Genomic DNA, 15,684 nt, shown 5'->3' with positions numbered 1-15,684 from the left:
GTTATCCGACCAGAAGGAAGGGAGGGACCTCTGCGCACCCTGCACCAAAACAACTTGTGTGTGCAGCCCAGCAGCTGGCGGAGTGGGGCTCATGGGGGCGTAGGTGAATTGGCAGGGAGCCAGCCCACAGTACCGCCTGAAGCAGAACGGGGGCCTGAGAGAGGGTGGTGGCCAGTTTGTTTCCCATGTGAGCAGGGTCGCCCAGAACCAAGGGAGAACCTGAGGGGGCTAGGGAAGTAGGGGAAGCCCTCGCTGAGGCTGGGGTGGAGGCTGGGGTGGAGTCTGGGGATCCTCTGGGACCCCGCCGATCCCAGCGAGCCAACTTGGGGGTTCGCCCCGCAAGGTACGGGGACTAGTGGTCGGGACGACCGCTGATAAAGTGGGGGGGTGTGTCACATTTCAGTCTGGGAAAATTATCATTGTTTATTGATGTGTGTAATCATGTGGTTGTATAAATGTGTGTTGTGCTGTAACCAGTGTGCAGGGGGAGAACGTTGTGGCAATAATTGTGGACTAATGAACTGATGGACTAATGGCTACGGAGTGTTGATTATATGATTGGACACTGGACGGAGGAATCCCTTTTATACAGGGTAACTGAAAGGAACGAGAGAGATTTCCCAGGTGACGCTGGAGTGATGACGCGATCCAGCAGCGACACGCCGGACAACAACAATCGCCAGCCAGCCGGCGTGAGGGGAGAGAAGCATGTTAGCATGCCAGCTAAAGGGAAGTGCTTGTACTGATTCGAGTGGATACTCTGTGTGAATGGGTCAGCTTCTAGCCTGCCGGTTTGTAAGTGTGCTTTCTGTCCAGAGCTACCGTCAGAGGAGAAGCAGAAGCGGCATCGGGAGGAAGAGTGCGAGAGAGAGACGCAGACTGTCACCAGCCAGGGTGTGTGGAAGTGCGACGGTGGCGTGATCTTCCCTCCTTCATCCTGCAACGATGAACCGCTGTTTCGCTTGCTCCTGGACTTATTGAGCTCGTGGGGTTTGGGTGTTTTGCTGTGTTTTGGTCGGCGTGGGGGATGCCGCCGACCAAAAGTGTTTTCCTTCATCACCGGCAGCGCACCCGCTTAGCGGGGCAGGCATGAACTGGGTGAGCCCCTCTTATTGGTTTCCACTTGCTGGGGAGGTAAGTGTAGCCTAACGTGACGAGGGGCTGTTTAGTGTAGCGTGGGAGCGAACTGTAACAGTGGTGTCGCTTGCTGTGGGTGTGTGTGAGCCATCTGTGCACGGACATTGCTTATGTATATTTCACGTGTGAATTGTAACACCAGTGTTTTGCCTAGCTGGGAATGATATTGGGGGCTTTGCTGTGGGGAGTTTGTTTCTAATGCATTGCATGTCTTATTTCTAAGTGGCCTCTCTGAAATTAAGTTGTACTCCCCCTCCCCCCTTTGTGGTGCCTGACTGGCTATTAGTTAGCCTCTTTATCCTGTGTGATTGGGGTGGGTTACATAGGATAGGCTGGGCCTAAACTATGTACTATATTTTGCCCAGGGACTGTGTGCTTCTAAGTGTGTGTGTGGCTGCCGGCCCTCTACAATAAAACTGTTAAACTGTATTCATGTCTGGTGTTGTGTGTCTCAGAGGGGTCTGAACCAAGGGAAAACATTAAGGTCGCGGTGACGACACTTACAGTTTCCTGCGCAGGCCTCTCAGAAGGTTAGCATCTCTTTCTCTTCCTGAGGGGAGAGAATACATTTCTGCTGGCATATGTTTGGATGAAAAATATAGATTATCATTCTAGGTGTGCTGTTTATAGATTTTTTTAGAGGTTTGTATTCAGAGCTGTGGAGCTATGTTTTGTATTTCACTTCTTTTCTCTGAGGGAAAATGGAGGACGAGTCTTTCCTGCGGCCTCTATGTCATTTTGAAATGGATACAGGGATAGTTACCCAGCAATAGACTTGAGTGTTTTTTTTTCCCACCCTTTTTCTGATTGAAGATTCATGACCGGTAGAATTAAATTTTCACTTGTCTGAGGCTTCGGGGAGGTTCGGGCGCCCCCGAGGAAATTGATTTTTCCCGCACCCCTCTCTCCGATCCTTTGCTGTTCTCCACGGTCTGCGCCGCTTCCTCAGTGGGAGGTTAGGCAAGGCCATGCTACGCTGGCACAGGTCTTCATTTTTCCGATTGCCTGTTTAGCGTCACGGACTGCTAACTCAGAGAGAGTGGGCGAGAGAGAGAGAGAAGGAGGAAAAGAGGGAGAGAGAGAGAGAAGGAGGAAAAGAGGGAGAGAGAGTGCTGAATCAGAGCAAGAATGATCTGACAAATAGAGGCAGAGTGGGGACAGGAGGCGGAGGAAGTTACGGTTTAATTGATTTGTTTTTTGGAGAACGGCTTCCAGGTCTTCTCTACTGCTTGAGCTCGAGGTCACTGCACTTACCTCAGGCTAAAGACAACCTCAGAGACCTCAGCCACGGAAACACAGAGAGAGAGAGAGAGAGAGACTGGAAACAAAGATGCCGTCACACTTCACATGTTAGACTCCCTACAAGGGGCGGACTGGCCATCGGGGATACCGGGGGAATCCCTGGTCGGCCGACGAGGTTGGGATGGTCCAAAATACCGACATACTTCCATCACCAACCGGCCCACCCTCTTACACCGCCGGCACCTTCAACTATTTTCCCTACTACTCAGAACACGTATAATTTCCTCTATTAACTACAAAACTTGAATCACTGACTGATTTTTATACTACTCCTTGCGATCTGTATTCACACTCATGGTGCCAATTTTTCGAAAATGTTCTGAAGTGTCTTCTGAAATGTGTTCTTACGGACTTCAGAAATTCAACATAAGAAACGATCTCCACCTTATTAATGAACACCTGAAAATGGGTTCTTACACAGCCGAAGTGTTCTCAGCTTTGCGGATTGAGGATGAGGATTCTTAAATTAAACGCACCTGGATTTGCATACACGCCCCGCCAGGGCACGCTACCGTAGTGACGTGTGCCGTCAGCCCTTCTAACACGAGCAGCCCGTGGGGCATCTGGGGGGTATTCGTCGTAGCTCGCTAAGCGGTTTAGCGAGCTAATTTTCAGGCTAAGATAAAAAACGCCCCTCTTTTTGGTTCGTGGAAGCAACTTTTGATAAATCACCATAGTTACATATCGATTACCACTAACCTGCTCCAGGGCAGGCTAACTTAAGTGTAGCTGGATAAGCTTGCCACACCCCCGGAAAAAAGAGGGATCCCATTGACCAAGGACTGATATTAGAGTTAGATTAGCGGAGGGAGAGAGTTCTTTGCGATCGCCAAGATCCATTATTCTTGTATGAGCGCTACCGATTCAGCCGACAAGGAATCATTAATTTACAAGACCTTCTCGAGTCATTTATTGCAAACACCACAGTCGAACATTGACTGTCTTGCGCTTTTTTGCGAGTGGTACATTTTTGTAGTATCGGTGATGCGGAGAACAAAGCACTCATAATTATATGAGTGTTATTAGTACACCATAGCATATCATTATTGTAGAAAATGATTAAGGTGGACTCATGATAAGAATAGAGAGAAATACAGACAATTTATTTTCACTGCTTCAATTTATTGCATTTGTTATTAATACATTTAGTCATTTAACAGACGCTTTTATTCAAAGCGACTTCCAAGGAAATGTAAAATTACATCGAAGAAGGAGGTGAGGAGATTTGAACTAGCAACCATGCAGATTTAAACCGGTAGAGCAAACCTCTGTACCAGTGGACACTTGCCGTCAGGTATTATATACATAGATATCACCCTATAAACATCCCAACACACCTTGCTCTCACAGCAGTGGTGGTGTTGAATTTTGCCATGATTATGGTCTTGTATTCTTCATAAGCGTTCATGTTCATCTCCTACTCGCCAGCGGAGAAAAAAAGAGCCCTTTTCTTTGAGTTTAGAACCATTATACCGTTAGAAAATCATGGTTTTGGTGATCGACCTTTCCTGCCTTTTGAAGTAGGACGTGCATGCGCAAATGCCATGATAACTTTAGCCTGGTTGAAATTAACCACATGATTAGGATGCGGCTCAGCCGTTAACGAACCGATATTTGCTGTTCTCAATCAGCTCGCTAATCTTAACGGGCTAAAAGGCCAATTGATTAACTTAGCTTCAATCCTACGACGAACGTACCCCTGGTAGCTTTGAGGGATTGCATTTAAGAAAACTCTGGGCCATTTACGACTGTTATTTCACGTGACAGTGACAGTGATACAAGGTAAGTTGTGGCGTTGACTTGGCCAATGTTAGCTTGCTTTTCACAGATGAGGTAACGTTCACTACCAACTAGCCTAGCTAATGTTAGGTAGATAAATGTCCAAAATTGAGACGTTATGATCTGGCAAAATAAGCAAGCTGGCGCTGTTGTCATCATCGAGATGATCTATTTAAACATATTAGCCGTAGTCACTTGTTTACAATCGATGAGCAAGCTATCCATGGTGGTAGTTGTAAAAAGGGCAATCTTATAATTTCTAATAACTTATGTAAAATAAGGTAACCAGCTAGCTTGTTATGCTAAGATCACCGTGTTACACACAACACTAACATTATAAACAATGTTAATATGTTATCTAGATTAGATAGTGAGGTCATAATAACACATGAGTATACTGATATTGTTTTTTATTATCATGTGACTATAATGCACCCGGGCCAGCAGAGTTAGTTTAGGTTCTGTTACTTAACTTATTGTTTTGTTATGCACCTTCAACACCCCTACACACACACACACAATCACACACCCAGCATGCAACACTACTGATACCACTGATGTTCACACCCCATCGTATGTTCTATTCTGTTCATTTCTACAATATAGTTCATACTAATTCTACCCTCTGATTCCAGTTTCTTTATTGTGTGGATATTCATTCCTTAATGTTCTGTAGTTATACGTATAACCATCTGATACTAGCCCAGAGTTAAGCCTATTCATCTAGCAAACTATACCTACCTTGGAGTGTTAAAATAGCCAGTATAATTTTATTCCATGTGTCCACCCAGGCAAATTGGTGGATCCAAATGTTATTAAAAAAAAAAACATAAATTATGTAATTTATTTGTAATCATCCAAAATAATGTTAAGTGTATGGGTATTTTTCCAAGTAGGCCACTGACTGGTCGATACGTGCGATGCATTGAATGGGCAACGCGCCGTGTATTGAGTGGGCAGCGCGCCGTGTACTGAGTGGGCCGCGCGCCGTGTATTGAGTGGGCCGGTCTGACAGTAACTCCCGGGCCACTTTTTTCCCCCAGTCCGCCCCTGCTCGCCACCTCCCTACAATTACCCCAGAACACATTCTGTCTACCGTCTCCGAATGCATAAAAAAATAATTCTTCTTCAACGTGGGCCATCTTGCGTCAGGGAGAGCGCTTGTCTCTGCTCTGCTCACAGCATTTGTTATTGCCAGCTTTTCTGTCTGTGTCCTGGTCCCTCGGGTCGCTCCAGGCGTGCCCGGCGGGGTAAAAGTGACCTTTTGCCACCCAATTATTAACTGCGTGGTGTGACAGGACAGACGGTCCTGCCCGAGGACAGTGCAGACGGTTGCGCATAGATACGCCACCTCACCCACTCAACGCGACGTGTCAGCTCTCGGTAACCACGGAGATAAGGGGGGTCTGGGCCGAGCGTTGGGATTAGCGGTCACTTCGTGGCGAGGAGATGAGGAGCTCAGAGATCTCCTGGTACTCATTGTTTTTCTTTGGTTCGGGCAGCGAGGGGGCGGGGGGGGCTTTTTCCATTGTGTCTTTTCTTTCTCAACCCTTCAGAAGGTGTGAATTGGAAAGATGATAACTCTGTATCTTCTCCCTTTAGAGGGCTGCTGGCCCTCTGGGCCTGAAATAGTGTGCCACACGGAGGGGAGGTCTATTGCCCCCGGGGTTTTCACATGGGTAATAAACGACTCCCTTTCTTTAGGAAATGTACCTGGCGTGTTGTCTTACCTTTTTATTTAGTCTTTCAATCTCATGCATGTTTGATCTGAGAATATGGATATATCATTTCCATTTCAATTTATATTGTGCCAAAACAATACAATTGTCTGAAGGCGCTATCGTGGATGTGTTCAGTGGCAGTGCCTCATGGGCATACAAAAAATAGGACCTCATAGATTGCTGACGGGCAGTGCATTTGTATTTGAATTATAATGACAGCATAGCAATGGCTAATGTGTGTGTGTGCGTATGTGTGTGTGTGTGTGTGTGCAGGCATATGTGTGTGTGTGTGTGTGCGTGCGTGCGTGCGTGCGTGCGTGCGTGCGTGCGTGCGTGCGTGCGTGCGTGCGTGCGTGCGTGCGTGCGTGCGTGTGTGTGTCTGTAAGGCTTCCAGTAAGTACCAGAGTAAGGCCAACTTCTATACACAAATCTATACAAAATCTTCCCCTCTGTGTCTCCTCCTCTTAACATACAGTATGGTGACTAGACGTCCTCCTTTACCCGGACATGTCCTCTTTTCGAGACCTAAAAAATGCGTCCGGCAGGGATTCCAAAATCGTCCGGGATTTTGCCTCATCAGATATTTGTGTTTCTCTGGGTCTTTCACAAACTAGTTATTACGCCCTTACAAGTTTTGGAAAGGGTATCTCCCTTACGTTCCACCTTTTTGCGCAAGCTCTGACTGTAGCGAGAATGGTTATTGGTCGACCGCCTTCCCAGTGTTGCCAGATATGATAATTATCCTCCAAATACGATCATTTTGAGCCTTTGATACGATATGCCATTTCCAATCTGGCAACACTGAGCACCTTGCTGCCTCCACAAGTTGCATCGTTTACAATAGTACATGACATCTGCATGTGAAAAAGATGTAAAAACTTTGTTGCGGGGGAGGGGGCGGGGTCCCGCGACGAAGTGTCCTCTTTTTCACAAACTCAAATCTGGTCACCCTAACATACAGTAGGTCTTGTTCTAACACTGCTGCACTCTTCCTCCTAACATACTGTATGGAGGTCTTGTTCTAACACTGCTGCACATTGCACAGCATGCCCTGAAACAGGTCCACAATGATTAGGCCAGTTGAACATGCACCATGGGATTTCTATCCAAGCCAAAAGCTTTTGTGGATTCTGTCTCATACCCTGGGTGTGCTCTGAAACCAAAGTCCATCTGAATTCAACCCTTTCTTTCAGCAAGTGGAAACAATCAGGGTAAAGGTGTCAAGGGTGTGTGTGTGTGGCACAACAAACAAAGGAATGGAAGAATGATAAAAGACCCAGTCCTCCCCAAAGCTAGTGATGCTCCCTTGGGAGAGAATGTGTTGCTTGCTGAGGAAAAGTAATTACAATGCTGAAGCCACTGTATAGGAGGAGGCTTTCAGTGTGGAGAGGTCTGCAGGACATCACCAACTACAGGAAAAACTCCCTCCACACTATAGAGAACCCTCAACTAAAGGCTTCTGCAACTGCATTACTGCATGGTCACGCAATTGCATCGTTTTCATTTATGGTTCTTCCACGGTTGTGGGTGTAGTAAATTACGTCTGACGGGATTTGCGAGGTGTCTGAGCCAGCTTTCTAATGTTAGCATGATACTACCCACAAGGTAAACAGCAAAGAAAACTTGTTTGTTTGACTTTTTTTTGCTTAGATTTTTAAAAAGTTACTGAGAAATAGACACTGTGCAATGCCAAAACCCCGTTATTGTAACTGAAAAATAAGTCTGAGGGGATTTGTGAGGTGTCTGAGCCAGCTTTCTAATGTTAGCATGCTACTGCCCACAAGGTAAAGATGGGTTTATACCATTCACAGCCTTGCGGGCTGCGTGCGGCTTGCGTAACTTTGTCAGATAGTTATAAAAATTGGGAGACACACGCAAGCACGCAAGAGGGGGTACGTAACGACCCAAGGGGCTCTTGCGTGGCTTGAGCCTGCGGAAAAGCCGACCATGAATTCCCTTTTACTGACGATCTGAATGTGTTTTACTGCAGGTTTGATCACCCCACATTCACACCCCTCACCCGCTTCAAATCAGACTTCACACAACCATCTGCACCTCCTGCTATCACCTCCTTCCTCCCCCCTGACTCCCCACCGGCACTGACGGTCTGTGAAGAGGATGTGTGTCAGCTCTTTCAGGCCCCGTTTACACGGAGCCTGAATAGCCTGAATTCGGATTTTTTTTTGGATCCGCTACTTTTTTTTTGTCACGTTTACACGGAGCCGTGTCAAGAAAAATTTGCTGTGTTGGCTGTGGAATCCTTCAGGTTTCTGGGATCCACAATCTCCCTGAACCTGAAGCGGGAACCAAACATCAACTGAATCATCAAAAAGGCCCAGCGGAGGATGTACAGCAGCTCCTGATGCAGAAAGTACAACCTGCATCAGGAGCTGCTGAACTCGCTGAACTCCCTGAATTGCCCTGAAAAAATGCCCTGAATTGCACAGAACATCACCTCCACCATCAAGAAGGCCCAGCAGAGGATGTTCTTCCTTGGGCAGCTGAAGAAATTCAACATGCCGCAGAAAGTGATGGTCAAGCTCTACACAGCCATTGTTGAGTCCATCCTCACCTCATCAATCACCATCTGGTTCGCTGCAGACTGCAGCGGATCATTCGGTCAGCCGAAAAGGTCATTGGCTGCGACCTGCCGTCTCTCCTAGACCTGTTCCACTCCAGGACCCTGGTCACCACCTATTTCAGAGGCTCCCATCCCCCCCCCCCCCCCCCCCCCCTCCGCACATATACAAATTCACGCAAATGCACTACAGCGTAAAATATTTATATACTGCACTATGCTAATTCCAATTCACTGCATCTTAGCCCCGCACGTGCCCAAATAATGTATTGTTCTATTTTGCAAGACATTTATCTTTTATTCTTATTTTGGCTATTTTGTTAATATGTTTTCTATGTTTTATGTCCTATGCACCAACCACACCAAGTCAATTTCCTGTATGTGAAAATATACTTGGCCAATAAAATAATTCTGATTCTGATAAAGCAATGAACAGTGTTCCTCAAACCAAAACGAGCTCCCTGATCTCCTGATTACTAAAGCAAGTTACAGCATGTGTATTCTATGCATAAAGCATGTAGTACTGATACATTATTGCAGTAGCCTGCTTGAGGTATTGTGAATTTATTAGCTCTCTGTAAAAATGTGAGCACCACATTCATCACTCATAGCTGCTTTAGTTCTCACTTTAATGAACTCCGGCAGGCGTTCACACAGCTCCTGTATCCTCTGTCATATCATCATCACCTTCAATTACACTGCTGTGCCAATCCAGGAAACAAGACCAGGACACTCGTCTAGTGACAGGTGTAGCTTAAAAATTAAAAATAAATCACATGTTCCATTAGTTATGGACATGGTCTCTGATCATCCCCAATGGGGTGAGGGATTGGTGCAGGTTTTACAGATCTGTGGTGGTGATGAGAGAGAGATGTGGTGCTGGAATTGTCCGCCGTGACAGTGATGGCTGTTCGCCTGTCAGAGAGCCCTGGTGTGCTGGTGAGGGGGGCTGGGGGGTGGGGTGGGAGTGTGTGTGTGTGTGTGTGTGTGTGTGTGGGGGGGGGGGGGGTTGGTGCTAAGGGCCGTATTCCTTGTTCCCAGCTGTCCGCCGGGAGATGGTGTCGGTGGTGAGTGTCAGGTTCAACCGAACAGAGGATGGTGTGGCAACACTTATTAAAGGAGGTGAGAGTCAAATCTGTAGAGGCAGAGATACACGTGCACAAACACACACACATTTGCACTCGCACACACACACATACACATTCGCAGGCGCAGGCACACACACACACACTTGCATGCGCACACACACTCACACGCACACATGAAATGGCACAACTCTACACATACATACACACACATGCTCTATACATACACATTAAGAAATTGTCAAACACATTCACACAAAGAAGTACCAGTACACATGTCAGGACACACACACACACACACACACACACACACACACACACCTGTGGCACCAATAGGATTAAACAGTGTGAGGAACTATGGTTGACGGGAGCCTGATGGGAAGTGTTTTTTTCTTTTCTAGATGAGCAGAGAGACTTCACATGCCCATCTTTCGCCTCTGCACTCTTTCTCACTCACTTTTTCTCCCCTCCCTCTCCGAGCTGCTCAGCGTGAAATTGATATCCCCCTGCTGAGTGGTGATGTGCTCACGGCACGGCTGCAAATGACCACCGCTCCACACCGTGAAAACACCAGGCCATGTGACCACTGCTCCACACCGTGAAAACACCAGGCCATGTGACCACTGCTCCACACCGTGAAAACACCAGGCCATGTGGCACCCACTCAGCGCCGCTGGATAGACCTCCATTCTCCATGTGACCATCGTTCCACCCCTGAAAGGCTGACCTGCCCTGACTAGAAACACGGGAATTTCAGGTCCTTTAAATATGTTTATTCCCTAAATGCATCCACTCCGTCTCTCTTTAGTCTACCTATTGTACAGTTCAAGTGTCTTGTATAACCTTGAAATTACTTTACCTAATGGAAATACTATAGGAGGCTTGCAACCTGTTTGTACAGTTCAAGTGTCTTATATAAGCTTCAAATGCCGTTACCTAATGGAGATACTGTAGGAGGCTTGCATCCTGTTTCACTATATACTTTATGTAAAATAAACTCTTCCAACCCTATTTTGTTCAGCTTCACTGCAGAGGCTTTCAAAATGCTCGAGAACACGACTGCATCTCAGAAATAACTGTAATGGTAAACCCTCCTGACATTTATCAGTGATGTTGGTGCTATTAATACATTAGATTCATTAGCTGCAAGGGTGGCCCTGCTTGCCATATAACTTTTGCCAATTTAGCTGAACTCTGGCTGACAATGAGAAGAAGATAAGGTGTCACTGTGCTCAGAAACAGCCATTCTAATCCCATGATTGAATCCCTGTTGGTCTAGTGGCATCACAATGATGCTGTCAAGCAGCTCTTTCTGCCCAGTGGCGGGAGTGAGTACCGGGGTGCGATGAATGTGATTAGCTATGATTGACGGCTGTCATTATCGACTTGTCACATTCGCAGGCTAATCTCTCACGCAGTGTTTTGATTGACACCTCTGACACTCTCCCATTCATTTTTCCAATAGTGCGCTGAAAGGGCATTTCAGGTGCCTCCTGCATTAGCGAGCCCATGACAATCCATGGCAGGCAGGTTGATTATGTCTTGTAAAGTGAGCCTTTTATTCAGGGAGAAGAAATTGCTTTTGAGTATTGAAGGCAGGGGCAATCATGGCAGACAAAAGATTTCAGTAAATGTGTGGGTTGCATGATGTTTGCATGATGTTTTATTTGGACTTTTCCACATTCTACTTTTCAAAAAAGCAGGTCCCCGAACGTTTCCTTTTCTCATACAAACTCTTATTACACGTTGGCTTGTGCTAAAATGACTCATGTTTGTATTTCTTGCAAGAAAATGGTCTATCCTTTTGAAACAGAAAAGAAAAAGACAGCGGCACTATTTAAAACAGATGTTTTTGCTGATAGTGGCGGCCATGTTGTGAATACAAAGGAGCTAGTGATAACAGCTCCCCTGGGAGAGCCCGTGTTCCCTCACGTCCCGCTTTGATGACACGCATCTGGGCCAGTCATTAGCCTGACAGTTTCTTCGAAGAAAGTTTTGAGATACAGCAAACTAAATCCTACTCCTTCCGCAACTCACCCACCAGGAAAAGGCTGAAGCTGTTCAGAGAAGATTTGGTTCCTGTAGAGAGAAAAAAAGCAGAAGAAAACAATGAAAGTGAACATAACTTTGCTTACAGCTATCAGTGCTGTGCGGTGCTCTGTCAGACACGAGACAAATCTGGTAGGCTAACAGAGCTCTAGCAGGGTCTCTTTCTGGCTGCGAAATGAGACTGATCAACCTCATCTATTTCGCTGATTGCAGGGAGCAGGACTAATGAACAGATATAAATTCAAGGAAGGTTTCCCCCTTCTTTGGACGGCATGGGATATTAGTTTTCATCAACGGAAAATAAAAGCTGTGTGATTTTTCCTCTCTGCAGAGGGATAGAGTAGATGCCGAGCTAATAAATGCACATGGCAACTAATGAATCACAAACTGGCTGGTGTGGAGATGTGATTGAGTTGGAATTGAATCAGGGGGGTCTGGATGCAGCCATATCAGATTGCAATCGTCAGTCTTCTTGGATGAAATTCTGACAACAGGTCTCTAGCTTCTCTTTCTTCTTGCTGCTATTATTAATATTATTATTAGTTTTATGATTGTGTGTGTGTGAGAGAGAGAAAGAGAGAGAGAGAGAGAGAGAGAGAGAGAGAGAGTGTGTGTCTGTGTGTCTTTCTCTGTGTCACTTAAAGGCCGTGCTTGAGCCTGTCGACCCTGGAGACTCTTGACTTTCCATGACCTTTCCTGTTTATCAAAACCGACGTGGCGACACGGTGCATTAATGAGCTCTCACATAGGCGTCAGGCAAACCCCTGATCATTAAAACTACATGGAGTTCCCACCTGACCCATAGCACCTCCATGTTCTACTCACCTCCTCAGCCCAAAGGTCATGGCTTGTGTGTAGGGTCAGAGTCGAGACAGAGATTTGACAGGTGACATTGTCTCTCTTGGAAGAGCAGACTAAGGGAACAGGCCACCTTCCCATGAGTCAGACTCTCTGCTGTTTCTCTGGCAAGGAGGATCACGTGCAATCCCTCTCCTCAGTCTCGACATTAGCTGCACCCTGCAGGGGGTGGTGTGTGTGTGTGTGTGTGTGTGTGTGTGTGTGTGTGTGTGTGTGTGTGTGTGTGTGTGTGTGTGTGTGTGTGTTAACACATGAATGCGGTGAGCACTTGAACAGCTCCCCCTGACAACAGGCGACATTTTCATTTAACTCAGCGGACCATTATCACAAGCTAGAGTGGCGGGAAAACACAGGTGTGCTGAGGATGTGTGTGTGTGTGTGTGTGTGTGTGTGTGTGTGTGTGTGTGTGTGTGTGTGTGTGTGTGTGTGTGTGTGTGTGTGTGTGTGTGTGTGTACGTGTGTGTGTCAGCCCTCCACTTTTGCCGTTAGTGGGTATTGATGCAGCTCATTGTAAATCAGAACAGGTGTGATTCTGCTTTTCTCCCTTTCTCTCTAAGCACGCACACACAAACGCGCACACACACACACACATGCGCACACACACACGCACACGCACACACACACACATACACACGCAGACATAAGCACGCCGATACCCTTTCTGACTGTCTGCCAAACATTGGACATTTTTTGCTTGAACTGTTTTTCAGGCTATGATGGAACCAAATTATTGACTTGATCTTGAATGCATTTCAAGAGGCTAAGCAAATGAAGCGGCACCAATCGTCATCTGCCACAGCGTGTCTTCTGTCTGAGAGTAAACACACAAGTGTCGGTTCTTGATGATTCAGTGAGACTGCAGAATGGAGAACATCCTCCTGCTCCATCTGTACTGGTTCTGTTCAGTGATCAGTGCGAAATCCTCGTACTTGGAGCAACCGCATCATGTCAAACCCTGTCTCTCCAAGTCTCTCTTTCTCTCTCTTCCTTTGTCCCTATCCTTTCTCACTCCATTCTCCACACCTCGCTCTATCTCTGCCTTTGCCTCTATCCTTTCTTACTCCCTCTCTCTCCCTCTCTTCTTCTCTCTCCAGTCTCCTACTTACCTGCCACTTTTATTCTCCCCCCCTCTCCATCTTGCTCAGACTGCAGCCTCACTTAGCAGCATTAGCCCCAGGAGAGCAGCAGCAGCCCTTTTCTTTCTTTCTATCTCTCTTTCTGTCTCTCTCTTCCTCTTTCAGCCCCTTCACTCTCTCTCCTTACATTTCTCTTTCTTTTTATTTCTCTTTCTCTTTCTTCCTCTCTCTTTCTCTCTCCCTCTCTCTGCATGTCTGATGAGGCTATGATTGTGCTCTCAGTGTCGGGGAGCGCTGTCAAGAATGTGAAATGTGAGATTCTTCTGCGTATGGAAATGAGTGCCACGAGGCTGGTCATTGACTCCGACGCTCAGCTCACGTACACGCCCCGTGAGAGACGCCTCGGTGGGGATGAAGCCTAACTAACGCGGCTTTAAAAACAGAGAACTTCTGACGAGCCAATCACGTCTGAAACAGCTGGCCCGAGGGCGAGTGTGACAGGGGGAGAGCGCTTTGGCTTTTTTGTGTTGATTTAATAAAGATGGGGGATTTTTACCATTTTGTATGTATTTACAAAGTCATTTCCCTCTCTTGAGAATTGTCCCTGAAAAGGAAAAGGTTTTATGTGTGTTAAAGTCTGTGTGCGCGTGTGTGTGTGTGTGCGTGTGCGTGTGCGTGTGCGTGTGTGTGTGTGTGTGTGTGTGTGTGTGTGTGTGTATGTGTGTCTCTGTGTGAGCATATTATGTGTGAGAGAGCATATGTGGTGTGTTTATGTGTACAGTGCATGTGTATTGGTGTGTGTGTGTGTGTGTGCGCATGTGTGTGTATGTGTGTGTTAATGTGTCTCTGTGTATGAGCATACTATGTGTGAAAGAGCATGTGTGGTGTGTATATGTGTACGGTGCGTGTGTGTGTGTGTGTGTGTGTGTGTGTGTGCGTGTGTGTGTGTGCACACTGGGGTGAGGTTCTCCAGCGTTCTCCCTGCATTCAGGTCCCTGGAGCACACTTGTTCCCCTCCATGAACGAATAAAAGACAAGAGATGGGTGACAATGAAGCTGACGGCAACACAGAAGAGGGGGAAAAGAGGAGTGGTTGCCATGGTATTCTGAAGTGGATACACAAAGAAAGGGCATTTTTCTAGTTCTCTCTGACCCAAGGATAAAAACACCCTGATTATTGGCAGATAATTGGAGTGACACATAAAGAGAGAGAGAGATAAAGAGAGAGAGAGAGAAAGTGAGAGAGTGAGAGAGAGAGTCTGAGAGAGACACTCAGAGAGAAGTCACAAAGACACATAATGCTCAAATATCATCTGTGTATTACAGACCCCTGCGTGTGTCATTCTCCAGCCTTAACCAGTGGCCGGCCACTCCTGATGTGCTCCTAGTGTGGATGGTGTTCTGTCTGTTTGCGTGGGTCAGATACCGGAGGCTGAGGCTATTGATCTGTGCCTTCTTCATCATCGTCATCTTCATCATCAGGAGTCAGCTGACCCACCCCTCTGACTCATCCGCCCAGATTCCCTGAGGTCCTGACCTCTTACAGGCTCATCTCCGTGTGTGTATATGCATGTGGGTTTGTGTGTGTGTGTCTGTGTGTGTGTGTGTGTGTGTGTGTGTGTGTGTGTGTTTGTTTGTGCCTATGCCTGTGTGTTCTTGTGTAGTTCGATCTGTGTATGACATGTGCTCATCTGTAGGCATCAAATGCATCAGTGTACCTAATTAACTTGGGCAGATAGACAACGTGATACTGGGGTGAGACACACGGCAAACAAGAGGAAAGATACAGAAACGTTGTTTTTTTTAGACTGAAAGACAGACAGAAAAACATCCCCAGTTGGGTTGGTTCCTCTTACACCTGTGTGTGAAGGAGGGATCAAATAAAAATGGATCTTCAGAACCACTCCCGAGCGGGCCTGGCAGAACAGAACATCTCTGTTTGCACACCGATGCTTTGGGCCAGACGGTGTGTGGGGAAAATAAGAGCAAACAAACCAAAACCGTATTTGCCGGCTCAAAGCGGTGCAGCTCTGAGGAGCCAGGCAGACGGGCAGGAGGCTGAGCCCTGAGAGGGGCGCCACGGGAGCCAGTGCTCTCCA

Source organism: Clupea harengus, chromosome 1 (genome assembly GCF_900700415.2).
Source record: "Clupea harengus chromosome 1, Ch_v2.0.2, whole genome shotgun sequence".
Taxonomy (NCBI): Eukaryota; Metazoa; Chordata; class Actinopteri; order Clupeiformes; family Clupeidae; genus Clupea; species Clupea harengus.
Note: the sequence above shows the minus strand (reverse complement) of the source record.